The 13082-nt window shown below is 55.0% G+C and overlaps 1 long non-coding RNA gene across 1 annotated transcript; it reads left to right on the top strand.

The window, feature by feature from the left end:
* Positions 1-9968: 9968 nt before the first annotated feature.
* Positions 9969-13082, top strand: LOC114886396. Its single transcript, XR_003791335.1, has 3 exons — positions 9969-10071; positions 10338-10559; positions 10960-13082. It is a non-coding gene; the product is annotated as an uncharacterized LOC114886396 (long non-coding RNA).

The following is a 13082-nucleotide window of genomic DNA, read 5'->3' as shown; positions in this document are numbered from 1 at the left end:
GTGCCGCATGGTAAGTTTCCCTCTAAGGAAGGCATGCATCCTTTAGAAAATGTGATAGTTCCCAAAGGGCAATGAGGGACGTCAACCCCACATAATCCACCACCGAGAGAGCTCTGCCTTCTCCCGGGAACACTGGTGTGAAGTCATTTTTTCAGGAGTAACGTACCACTGGCAGTGTGGTCAGTCTGCTCTCTGCTTTAGTAACTGGTTCTTTGACTTGATTGTATACGGTGATTGTTTCTATATCATTACACGTTTGCACAAATCATCATTTTAAATGGTTTGTGGCCTCACTGTAACTTACCTAACCATTTTCCTTTAGGCTGTCTCTATGCAATTCCATTTAAGTATTTCATGAAGGGCATCTCTAATAATTTCTGAAGGCAAGAATATGATCACTGTGGGCCAAATATAAATATTTTCATGGTTCTTAATGAATGTGCCTATTTCTTTCCTCGAAAGATTATAGAAATGTATTGATACTCTTACCAATAGCTGTGGGTGTACCTGCCTCAAAGGACTGTCCCTGGAATTATATATATATATATATATATATATATATGTTTAGCTGAGACTTGGCTTCCTCTTTGCTCTCACTGTAAGTGTTCAGGGCCCATTTTACTTGGAGTCTAGGACTAAGACGAAACTCTGGCCTAGATTTTGACAATAATTTTAACGATTATTTCCACCGAGTTTCCTAATATCTGTATGTATTTGTCCACGGTGACGCGTCCTGTGCAGCCAGCCTGAGTTGACCCTTTGGAAGCTGGGCTGCACTGACTGCAGTGGCAACAGTTCTGTGGGCCTTGAGAAGCTCACCCCTCTGTGTTCAACCCTCATTACCCACCTTGTTACCCATGGGGTATCCAGAGCACGGTGTCAGTGTCTTTGAACTTCTAAGAAACCCAGACAAAGTATCTTGAATGCAACTCCTCCAGAACCCCTCCTCTCCCCATCCTTGCATCTCCAGGAGCTTTTCACGGGATCTTGGCTCTGCTGGGGTTTTCTGAGAGTAGACGGTGTATATTCGGTGCTGTATTCCAGGGACAGATGGGGCAGGAAGGAGGATGGCGAGGGTATCATCATAAAGGTCCCAACCTGGGCAGTGAGGGCTCACCTGCCCCTGTCCCTCCAGCCCTCCACACGTAGGGACCCAGCAGTGCAAGGGCTTTCTGGCTCCATGGATGATTATGAGTAGCCGTCTGGACCCAGAGCTTCTATTCAGCCAGGAGCTCAGGGGGTGAGGATGACCAGGGCTCCGTGCACAGAGCTGGGGAGGGAGAGAAAGGATAACACTCCGAAGACGGAGACTACAGGATCTGAGAAGATCGTTCAGCCCCACATCACAGGAGTGAAGTCTGGGCAGATGTTTAAATCAGCGGGTGTCACTCACAGGCAAGGTCCGGCCAGTGTCATCAGTGAGACTAACTGTGTGGCCAGGAAGAATGCGGAGGAAGCAGCCTTTACCACAGTATCTTGTTGCTGGGAGCTGCTCGGATTGAAGCCTCTGCTCAAGGTCGAAACCAAACCAGAGCTCTCGTGAAGTCAGCTCCCCCGGCCTCTGCCACCCGCCAACAGGAAACTATGAGTCTCTTGGTTGCCCTGAGCCCTCGATGAAAAGGTCACTAGCATTTCTGCAGGTTAGAGAGGGGATGCAGGGCAGGGAGTAGATGGTTATAGACCCTCGGCCACCTGCCTCTGGAAGGAACTGGTAACAGGAGGATGTGACACTTCTCACTGATGTCAGCACCTGCCCGGCAGCTCCCGCTACTTTCCAGGTGGGTCCAGCCAACAGCCGACGCGCATCCGGAAGTCCTCGCCCTTTACCAGCAGCTACTTCTGTGTTCAGAGTCTCTCAGGATGGTTACAGGTGGGCTCTCGGCACCTCTGCTAGTCCCCTCTCTCCCTCCCTGCCTCCCCTCCTGACATTTCCCTACGGAAGCCACAGCATTGCGTGCCTGGTGTCCTGGAGGCCTCGTCTTCAGCATCTAGGCTCCCTGCTGCCCTTGGTCCCCTTGAGGGCCTCCCGAATCCTTCCAGGATCTCTGATCCACACGGAGTCTTTCAGTGAATAACTCTGAGCTTGAGGAACGCAACCTCACCAGGGGGCCCCCAGACGAGACAAGGGCCTGGGAGAGTCTGGTGAGGAGGCTGTCGTGGCCTCTGCCCAACCTGTGTCCCGGGCCCCCTCAGGCCAGGCAGCTTCCTGGGGAAATCAACGCCCGAACTGCATCATCACAAGAGAGCTGCAGACAACGAACGTCTGGGGGTGGGCGTGGTTCTGATGGAGCGTCTAGGCTCTGATCACCCCGATGTCTTCTCTCTGTTCCCCCAGCCCTAGAGATGGAAGCAGCTTCCTGCAGCCCCTCTCAGTGCAATGCCATTTTCTTTTTCTTTTCTTCTTTTTTTTGCATTTTCAAGACAGCCACCATCTGTTCAGCTAAATTTTCATTTTAAATTATCTTTGGTAAAATAACTCACGTGGTTTGTTCTCCCAGCTGGACCCTGGGTGTTACACAGCCAGCTCTGCTAACAGTTTGGAAGCGTACTTTAATCCTTTGGGTAGAGTTTCTCAATTTATGAAATGGAGTTGATAACATGTGACCTCAAAGGGTTGCCGTGGGGATTAACACCCCTATTTAAGACCTAGTACAGAGCCTGGCACAGAATAGGTGGTCACTACTGTCCCTTCCAATGCCAGCATCTTCGGGCCACCAACACTCCAGGAAGGAAGGTGGCAGGACCCTACATCCGTGGAGGCTTTGGGACTATAAACTACCCAAGGATGGGACATGGGAAGTGCTCTCTCCTGGACCAGGATGGTAAAAACGATAGGACAGTGATGGCAAACAAGCAGGAATCACTCAGCGTGAGTCAGGCACTACATGTATCATGCACCTATCCTTACGAAGTCTTTTATACTAGTACCATTAATCTGCATTTTACATGTTAGAAAACCAAGGCACAGAGACGTTAAGCAACTCACCCAAGGTCACACAGCTAACCAGCGGCAGACCTAGGATTCAAACCAGACAGCTTACCCCCAACATTTATGCTCAAAATCACCGCACTATTCTGCTCCCTGATAACCAATATTTCTTATTCTAGAATTTGCGATTCCCTACACCCTGCATTCTCTCAGTTGATCCTTAACAACAATTCTGCAAAGCAAAGGGGACAGAAATTACCCCCCGCCCCAGCTCTGAGACTAAGGAAACAGGATTAGTTTCACACCTCAGAAGTGGGATTTGAACTCATTTATTTTTCTGACACTTGACATGAAACCTGAGCTCTTTCTTCGGAACCGTGGCTTTCTGGGGGGCTCCCGAGTACGCATAGAAGCCGCCCGCAGCTGTGGGCCCCTGCGCATCTCTCTGCCGGCCCGAGATCACTGCGCTTGTTTTATTTGAAGCTGACCGCTCGCAACACATCCGTCCGAGGTGAGCTGGCAGCACGTCTGCGTCCTACAGCGCCCCTGCGCGGGGTGGGCCCCATGAAGGTGGGGGAGGGAATCAGGCGCTTCCACCTGACCCTGCCAAGCGGCTTCGCGCCAATTCCTCCCCAAACGCCCTCCAGTGACAGAGCAATTTCTCAGCACAGAAGTGGTGGCGCTCACAGAACGAGGCAAATGAGGCCGAGGCGGCACTGACTCAGAAAGAGCAGCAATATTATCCTAAGGGCGCTGAGGTAGACCTACTCATGGGAGGAAACTGACCCTGAAATCATACCCGCGGGCGCTTCTCCCGGTTCCCCGACCGCTCCCAGGGCCTCCTCCGCCCTCGCCCCCGCCCTGCAGTCACAGGCTCTGCATTGAAAGCAGCCCCTCAGCGGCAGCCTCGCCCCCAGGCCCTGGGTGGGCAGGGCGGATGCGGGGGGGGGGGGCTGGGGGAGTCAGACCCCGCCCCTGTGAGCGGGTCTTTTCGGGGTTGAGCCCACAGTGACCTTGAAGCGACTCCTGCCGAAGAGCTTTTCAGAGCCGAGGCCCCTTCAGGTGACCGTCGTGGCCTGGACACTAAAGTGAAAACTTTAAATCAGGCATTTATTCTTCTCCTCTTTGGGCCCCGCAGACGTGTCTGGTTTTGTCTGGAGCCGCTCAGGCTGCCCCGAAGTCACCTTCCCCGTCTCCCACCCTGACTCGGATCACTGGTCCCTCCCTCTGCACCCTCCCGCCTGCATTTAAGGGTCCCCCTCTCGCACCTGCTTCAGGGCGCGGCTGGCACAGCTTATGGTCTGTCTCCTCTGCTTGGAGACCGAGGGGGGCTCCTTTGAGGGGGGACGAGAACTCGGCTTCCTGTTCCCAGGTCCTCACACGGTGACTGAAAATCACACCCTCTAAAGCTGCCCCGGCCCTGCTCTGTGGATTCATCCGGTTTCCTGGCCACCCTTGACCTTCTCTGAGCTCCGGGCATCGCATCAGCCAAGGTCCCACGCAGGCAGAGCAAGGATGCTCAGCCCCATGAGGGGTGACAAGCTGCTTCCAGGTCCACGGATGTGGGCACTCCACCAATGTCCACAGGGTTCAGAGCACAGTGGCCCTCCCGCCGTCCCCTCCACGTGCACACACCCCCGCACTCGATACCCACACACACTCATACACACACGCACATACACACGCACACACATGCACACAGGCACACGTGCATGCACACACCCGCACACAATACACACCTGAGCGCACACACCCGCGCACACACACACACACATGCACACACTGGGTCTATCTTCAGCTGAATTATGCTCGCTCCAGCCCTTTTGCAGGAAAAGGAGTTGCTGTCTCTGAACCTTCCCCTTTGCATTCTGTTCACTACAGGAGGCCTTTCCAGGTGTGGGTCCTGGAAGCAGGTGCACAGACGTGGGGTGGGAGTGGGAGATGCACAGACCGCGCAGTGCATGGATGGCATGTGAGAGAAACACTCTAACGACATTTCGTACTTTCACGCCCCGATCTCCACCCTGCCCTAGTTGGTCACAGCCACTCCCAGCAACTGGGAGATGCTAAAGGTGATGCAGGAACCACTGGACTCCAGGCTCCAGGAATTCAGATGCTCCCCAGCACCCAGGCTGACCCCGTCATCATGGCCGGCCTGGTGTGCTGTGTCCCTGAGGGCCAGACTCTGCCAGGACATCCCTCGGGTGAAGGTGCTTTGTCAGAACAGCTGGTGTTCCCTCTCCTCCCTTCTGATGCTTCAGGTTGGCCAGACGCCCGCTGTCCGAGAGGCAGAGCCGTTTCCATCCATCAACTGCATCAAACGAGGCGATGGGTGACTCCTAGAGCCTCCCCTGGGGGACAGAGGTACGAACGCACCTCCCAGGAGTGAGGAGGTGACAGGGGCTTGGAGGAGGAAGGGGCGTGCCCAGGAGGGGTTAATGATGAGATGGGAGAAGTCCTAGGAGGGAGGGAATAACCTGAGGGCACCAAGTCCCGCTCTCCCTAAACTCTTCCTGTGAAGCCCTGTGTTTCTGGGGTCGTGAAGAGAGAAGCAGCCCAGGACGGCGTACAGATTCAGGTCGCATCCCTACTCTGCTCTCTGTGGCCCTGCTTGTCACGTGGCACGTGCTCCAAAAATACCTGCGTGAAGTGGATCAACCACTCGGAAGACCTCGCACTTGGAGTTTGTGATCCTGGTGAGATTCCCGAGGTCCTGGAATCCAGGAAAGATGGGCTGGAAGCAAAGTGGATTCACATCCCGACAACATCACTCAGCGACCTTGAAATGGAGCAGGACCTGTGGTCCTTCCCCCACCATGTGCTCAACCTGCCTTTTTTTTTTTTGTGGTACGCGGGCCTCTCACTGTTGTGTCCTCTCCCGCTGCAGAGCACAGGCTCCGGGCGCGCAGGCTCAGCGGCCATGGCTCACGGGCCCAGCCGCTCCACGGCATGTGGGATCTTCCCGGACCGGGGCACGAACCCACATCCCCTGCATCAGCAGGCGGACTCTCAACCACTGCGCCACCAGGGAAGCCCTCAACCTGCCTTTTGTCTGTAGAAAAACTTTGGTCAAAGAATCTGTTTAATCAGAGAAGGAGAAAATGCAGAAGCAAAGGAAAACAGCCAAACAGGACAAAGTAATAATAGTTTAATCATGAAAGACAAGGGTCTTTAGTTCCTCCTCAGGGCTACAGATAATATTCTGAGCCACATCATGTGAGCTGTCCAAAACCCCTACCAGGTGGAAGAAGTTACCTACATCATGACCAGACTGTAGCCACGACATAGGCTGCCACAATTCTGAGAACTGGCCTCAAGAAAATGGGAACAAACTGACCCTGGAACTGAAGATTAATTGTACTTAAAACAATTAAGATGGAACTTCCCTGGTGGCGCAGTGGTTAAGAATCCACCTGGCAATGCAGGGGACATGGTTCAATCCCTAGTCTGGGAAGATCCCACATGCCGTGTAGCAACTAAGCCCGTGCGCCACAACTACTGACTCCGTGTGCCACAACTACTGAAGCCCGTGCGCCTAGAGCCCGTGCTCTGCAACAAAAGAAACCACCACAATGAGAAGCCCATGTACAGCAACGAAGACCCAACACAGCCAAAAATAAATAAATAAATAAATTTACAAAACAAAACAAAACAATTAAGATGACGCTGATCAGACCACTGCATGACCAACTTCAAGATGACTGTCAGAGCTGGTGGTGCAGTTTCTGCATGTAGCCCCTTCCCTCTGCCTATAAAAGCTCTTGCCCCCTGATTGTCGGGGTGGGGTGGTGGTGGGAGTTGGCCTTTGGACAGGAGTCTGCCCGCTCACCCCAGGTTGCTGGCATCTAAAATGAAGCAAACTTTCCTTTCCAGCAACCTGGCCTCCTTACTGGCTTCAGAGCTGCGAGCAGCCAGACCGTACTTTCGAAATCAACCTGATCTTGAGGAAAGAGAAAGAACTCCACATTTGAGTTGGTTCACTTCCTTAACCCCCTCACCACACTCCTTTAAAGTAGTCAGACAACAGCCTTATTTTTTGAATCAGGAGACTGAGTCCCACAGAGATTCCTGGAGCAAAGCTCATCAGGCTGGTCGGCAGAAGAGCTGGGCTCTGGACCCCGGTTTCTGTGACCCCAAAGGCACTGTTTGGACCAGATTATATAGGTACTGCTTCAGCTCCCTATCACTCACGGCAGTGCTCTCGTTTATAGCACAGGGACCGGGTACCACCAGGGTTGCTGGGGGGATGGTGAGATAACATAAGAAAAGGCCACGCACAGTTCCTTGGCGACAAATGTTAATCACCAGCAATTACTGGTTTGTCCTCCACTGCAGAGAGGGATCCACACGGTACCTGGCAGTGTTAACAAACTTGTCAACGAGGTCAAAACCCATTATGAGTCCCACTGCTTCCCCAGCAGCCTGGCCACCACATCGATGTGGTTATTATACCCTAACTTATTCAAGGAAGGACTTAAGGCAGCTTATAAAGATGCAAGCAGCTCAATGACTTAAAGTGTAAATTGTGTGCAAGAAGACGCAAGCACAGAGGACAAGTGAGCAAAGACCAGGCATGAGCTGCTGTGCAAACACCCACCTCACCCCGCGTGTGCACCACGTGTAGTTACTGCCGCTGGGCCCACTTTTGGTGTAAAGACTTCTGCAAGCTAAAGCATGGCAGGAAACGGGAATGCAGTTTGTTTTCTGGGAGACGTTCACCCTCCCTCTTGATGGAGGTCAGGGGTGTCTCCGCATAGAGAGGACGCGGCTCTCCCTCCACCACACGAGAAAGCTGGGAGCTTAAGCCACCCCTGCAGGAGGAGCGGGGACCCCACCCAGCATCTGAGAGCCATTACTCATGGTGCTGCTACTGCCATCAGCGTCTATAGAGCAGCACGTGTCACGTTCCTCCACCCTCAGCCCTGGCTTGTTCATCCCCATGTCTGTGCATCGAAATCCACCTTCCAGCCCCAGCCAAACACCTGCTCCTCTAGAGAAGCAATCTCTCCTTTTTCTGAACTCCCACAGGAGGGTGTGTGTGTATCTCTGTGTGTGTGTCTCTGTGTCTGTGTGTCTGTGTGTGTCTCTGTGTGTGTCTGTGTGTGTATCTCTGTGTGTCTGTGTGTGTCTGTATATGTGTCTGTGCGTGTGTGTCTGTTTGTGTGCCTGTCTCTGTGTATGTGTCTGTGTGTGTGTGTTTGGGAAGAGGAGTGAGTGGAGCTTAGGGTCTGGGGACAAGACTCTCCCGAACACTTTAAAAAAGTGTATAAAATGGTTCTTACATGCTAATGTGAATAAGCAGTACAGCAAATATACTGTCACAATTCTGAGTGGCGCCAGGTGGTTCCCGGACTCGTCTGTCTCGGGTTCTGTCTTGGCTCTGCTCTCTGCGGATCTGTAGAGATTACAGCACCCTTTTTGACAGAAAGCAGAGCCCAGGAGAGGAGCTCTGCTTTCAGCTCCTTTGCTGAGCTCCCGCCCTCCTTCTGCCTTTGGCCTCCACGCTCCCCACCCTCCCCAGGGCACAGGGCAGGCAGGAGAGGGTCCCGCGGCAGAAGCAGCCCAGCACTCGTGGGGAATCGGGCTGGCCTGCGTCTTGCTCCTGGACCTCAGCGTCTTGGCTTTGAACTTTGACTCCACCCCTGCACCCCAGCGGCCCCTTCACCACTGGAAGCAACGTTCCCTCGATTCCCCTCCTCGTCCAGAAGCCAGCAGTCTTCTCCAAGTTTTCCCACGTTTAACCCTCACAGCGATGCAGATGAGAGAGAAGGCGGGGGTCTCGAAGCTTCGGGGAAAATGCCGTCTCCCTCCTGAGCTGCTGCCGGTGAGTCACACTTGGCCTGGCTGGGTCTCACCGACTCCGCTGCTCAGGCCCCCGCCCCTCCCCACAGGGCCACTCGTCCCTGAGTTCCAGCAGGGGACCTGCTCCCTCTCCTGGCTGTTCACACAGGCCTTGGGACTTCAGCATGTGGTGACAAAGCTGACCCACCCGTAAACTAGCTCCCCACTTTTACGAGCACCTGCCCTGAATCAGGACCCCCTGTGCTGCTCCCCCCGAGGCCACCTCGTGGAGGAGCTGGGGCATGGGACCTGGTCGCAGCACCCCAGGGCCCTCTGTCCAGTGTCCTGTGTCCCCGGCGCTGGCCCTGTCCCCCTATCCCCCTCTGTCCCCCTCCTGCTTCACCCTTTCCAGGTCTTAGATCTCTTGATGCACCTCTTGGCATCTCTGTCTCTTTATATCTAATTGGCTCTTAGTAGTTACTTATGAAACAGTCTGTAAAACTATGTCTCCATCAGGACACCCCAATACAAGAGTCCCCATTGGCTGGTACGAGATGCCAGTAATTACGCTTCCCCTCTTGTGGGAACGAGGCGTGGGGAGCAGGCAGGGGACCGAGGGCCAGCCCCTCAGGAGCTGCACTGACCGCTCAGAAACGCTGACCACCTTCGGGAAGGCAGCTCCCCGGCTTTCCCCGGCAGCCCCCAGGGCGGCGTCTCCTCCTTCAGCCCCGGCTCAGCCTCCAGAGCGAATGAGGGGCTCGGTGCACACGGCCGCCGGTGACCCCGTTACCCATGTGAAAATAGCACTGGATCTAAGTATCCTTTTATTTTTATTTCTAAAGCCTCTGTTGTACAAGCCTTCAACTTGGGGCAATGTGCTCATAAAACACAATTCTGGCACAGAGCGGCGACGATTAAATTAAAACTTAACGGGGCCTGACAGCTGAGGACGTTGGAGTGGGAGAGGCAGAGCCCTTGTGGTCCTTCCGATCCAGGGCCAAGCCGGCCTCCCTGTCAGCGACTCGCAGGGCGGACGTCGCGGCTGAAAACCAGCTAAAGCCGGAGAAGTTCGTGTGCGTGGAGAAGAAAGAGCGGGCCAGCTCCTGGCTTCTGTCTCCTTCCGGACCAGTGGCCACCGCAGGGCCTTGGCTTCGTCTGGCCTCACTTGAACTCTCTGGGCTGGCCCCGCCCCCTTCCGGCTCACCGTGGGCGGGGTCTGGGCCCGCGCTTCCTCCGCTTCCTGGGGGAAGAGCCCAGGGTGGGGAATAAGGCAGAAAAGAGATGTAAAGGAGAGCGAGCTGGCTGCTGTGATGTGGTCCTGTCGCGGGCAAGGCTCCGGGAGTGAGTGAGCCTGCAGGACGGTAGGTCCGGAGACGATGCCCCCCAGCCGCCCAGAGTCTCAGGCTCGGCTATGGGGTGAAGTCTCTTCTCAACAGTCAGGTTAAGAAAAGTCATAAAGAGTGCGTCTGCAGCTGGAGCCCTGGAGCCAAAGGACGCAGCAGTTAACCCCCGGGGGGCGGGGAGCAGAGGGCGACTTGGGGAGACGCTTAGCGGGCGTGGTAGTTTCAGGAAAAGCTTCAGACTTTCAACAAATCCCTCATCCCCCTTCTCTCTCTTGCCCTTCCAGCCGCTTCAGAATTGATATGAAGTTGCTGTTTACTGACTCGGCTCTGCCCAGACCTTTTGGGAGAAATGGCAGTTTTCACTGCAAAGCGTTCTCACAGCTAAAGTCCTGAGGGGTGTGCGGTGCGGGGCCCGTGCGGGCAGTGGCTGAGCACAGAAGGCGTCCACACCCTCCCACGGCTGGGGTCCCCACCTCCAGCGGGTGGGGAGGTCGGGGGCTCGCGAGGTGAGCGGTGTGAGCCTAGGCGTCACCCTCGGCCCGTGTGCTGGGCGGCGCCTCCTCTGCGCCATGGGGCTGCTTCGCCGCCGCTGTTACCAGGCCAGCTTCCCCCGCCTCTGTCTCTCCTCCATCCCAACCTCCCGCCCTGTGGAGGCGGGTCCCCGGGGCCCTGTGGGGAGGACGGGGTGGTGAGGTGCAGGCAGCGGTGGGCCGGCCTGGGGTTCTGTGGCTCTGAAGTGTGCGGAGGCTCACTCCTCCCCCCGGCCCCGAGGGGGGCAGTTTGGTCCCTGGGTCACCCAGACGCAGTCAGGGTCCAGGACGGCACCTTCTTGCCCGCGGATCCTGGCCCGAGGGGCTAGAGGCAGGAAAGGCACCCAGAGCCTCACTCTCTCTGTTCCCTCTGCAGTGGTCACATCACGTCTGCACCAAGGTCGCATCACCGAGACTGTGCACGGGGACCTGGACCCACCCACGCACATGCTCCTCCATGGATTGAAGAGGGAAGGTTCCCGGGAACAGGTGGGAGCACCCCTGGGGGTCACAGCGCAGGGTCCCCTCCAGAAGACCCCTTCCCGGCTCAGAGGCGAGCGTAGGGGTAGAGGGTGGGAGGAGGGGTCTCCTCCGCCCCTGCTTACTCCACAGCGCCCTCCAGGCCTCCACCTGCTTTCCAAACACATCTGTGGAGGGGATGCTGGCTCCTGCCTTGTGAAACTCAAGCTGGAGGACAAGAAACCCCTCCTCCTTCCCCTGTATCCCCAGGCCTGACCTCAGATGGAATTGGTGACCATGACCGTGCATGGTGCTTGCAGGTGGGGACCAGTGTCCTTGCTCTAAACGCAGAATCTTCCCCTGCCTGTCGAGTGTGTAACCCTGAACTCAAATGGGCTTTTTGGGTACATTTGTCAAATCAGCTCAATCCAACACTGCCTTGAAAGGGTGCGTTTAAAATAAGAAATGAGTTGAAGAATGCAAAATATAGCCCACAAGACAGCATCATCCCACGTGCTTCTCCATATGTCTCCTGGGCTCCTCAGGCCCCTCCTTCTGGCCGCTGAGCCGCCTCCTGTAGACCCCCCAAGCCCGCACCGCCCACCGTGGGGCAGCTGAGGGGACAGGTCCACGTGACAACATCAGAGCCATTATGTCAGGGATCTGAGTCCACCAAGGACACACTGGAGTCCCACGGGGCTTTGCTGAGGGCAGGTTCAGGTGAGATCAGTGACTCTCCATCGCAGCTGGGCCTCAGGGTCATTGGAGGAGATTTATGTGTTTCTCTACAGGCCTTATCCTGGAAAATTCTAATCAGAAGATATGAGGTATAATTCACAAGACTGTTTAAAAAAATCCATAGGTGATTATGCTGCATCCAAGTGTGAAAACCACTGGACTAGGTCATTGGAAACGGTATTGAAATTAAGATTGTGTGTCCACCGAAGGTGGGTCAGGTTTGGATTTGCCTCACTGAACTGATTTAAAAACACAGGATGTTGGGCTGTGTTTCTAGTTCTTCCTGGAAGAGGCGTGGGCTGTGTGGCACCTGAGAGCTTTTCATGGTCCAGAATGTCCCTTGTATCACGTCAGCTTTACTTGTGTGAGGGCAGGACCCCGGCATGTGAAAAAAAAAAAATCACTTGCTTCCGTATGTGCCATTTCAGCTAAAATGTCACCTCAAGGGCACAGGAACCAAAGTCACTTCCGGGGCCTCCCTCCAGTTCCTGCCATGATGCCGATCACAGCGGCCTGGGTGTCTTCCCCACCTGGCACGTCTAATCCCCTGATCTGAACACCCGGCTCTCTTGTGACCCAGCACAGACTCTCCAGGAGATTTCAAAGCTTCCATCCCAGCCGGGTGGACCAGAATCTTCCATCCTGGTTATCCGCCATCCTGCCCATTGAGGTGGCTGTCACCCTGTGAGGACCACGAGACGCCTTCAGGAGGGAACAGCGAAGTGACCTAAATCTCTGGCTGGAGGAGGCACATCCTATGCTCGCTCTCCCGTAGCTGGTGCTGCAGATGAGCCAGGGCGCCCTGTGTGTCCTGGTTTACAGAGCGGAAGGTACGGTCACCCACGAAACCGTCAGGGACCTCTCTGCACCCAGGGCAGGTTCTAAGGCATGAAAGATCAATTCTGTGGAGACTCCTTGGCCCCAGAGCTGCTGGGGAATCTGCCAGAGAGCCCATGGTTTCCATAGAAACTACGGATGAGTTTAGCATGAGTCCCCGTCCTGCCACTCAAGTCCGAGAAGAAAGATCAGTAGCATGGGGGCAATCGCTGGGCTAGGGCTCCCTGCCCCGGCTGTGAGCGGACCAAGCCCGTCGGGATGAGGCCCACGGGGAGGAGACGGGCCCTTCTCCACCCCGAGATGAGGCCCAAGTCTTGGATCCGTTTGGAAGACCCAACGCTTGCATCTTTCGCTCCAATGTAAGTCCGAGTTAGAAATTGCCTTTAACCTATAAATCACTGCAAGTACTTTTGCAGAGGCAAAGTTGGGAACTTATCTAAATAAACTAGAATAAAATGTGTAAAC

Source organism: Monodon monoceros, unplaced genomic scaffold, assembly GCF_005190385.1.
Source record: "Monodon monoceros isolate NGI ecotype Baffin Bay Population unplaced genomic scaffold, NGI_Narwhal_1 Super_Scaffold_7, whole genome shotgun sequence".
Taxonomy (NCBI): domain Eukaryota; kingdom Metazoa; phylum Chordata; class Mammalia; order Artiodactyla; family Monodontidae; genus Monodon; species Monodon monoceros.
This window is presented reverse-complemented; position numbering and strand designations above follow the sequence as displayed.